Source organism: Egretta garzetta, unplaced genomic scaffold, assembly GCF_000687185.1.
Source record: "Egretta garzetta isolate BGI_Z169 unplaced genomic scaffold, ASM68718v1 scaffold277, whole genome shotgun sequence".
Lineage (NCBI taxonomy): Eukaryota > Metazoa > Chordata > Aves > Pelecaniformes > Ardeidae > Egretta > Egretta garzetta.
In genome coordinates this window covers 8,845-9,423 of record NW_009260271.1, presented here as the reverse complement: position 1 = coordinate 9,423, position 579 = coordinate 8,845, and positions in this window count along the sequence as shown.

The following is a 579-nucleotide window of genomic DNA, read 5'->3' as shown; positions in this document are numbered from 1 at the left end:
TCCCGAGCCGCGAGCACTGCCCCCCCCACCCGACCGACCGACCCCCCATGACGTCATATGCTCTGGAATAGCAATCTGGTCAGTTTGGGTCAGCTGTCCCGGTGATGCCTTAAGGGTTAAAAGACCCCCAGGTGTAAGTGGCTCACATGCCTAAGACTTAGGCCTTCCTGCCTAGCTTGCTGGTGCTTTGCCGAAGGCAGTAGTTACTCAGTGAATTTAGACCCCTGTTCAAGGGCGGGGGGAATCGGGAGGGGATGAAGCAAACGATAATAACGGATTGCCAAGGTTGCCAGACCAGAAGGAATGAGAACTAACTGACGCAGGAAGATTCCGGCTCCTTAGGGCGGGGGGAATCGGGAGGGGATGAAGCAAACGATAATAACGGATTGCCAAGGTTGCCAGACCAGAAGGAATGAGAACTAACTGACGCAGGAAGATTTGCGGCTCCTTACGAAGGACGGTTTTTGATAAGAACCAGGAGTTCACTTAAGAGCTGGTTTACACCGACCCTGCGGTCTGGGCAAGAGCCAGGGAGCACCTGAGTCTGCGCAAGAACAAGGGGCTGCGAGCGGTGAGGAA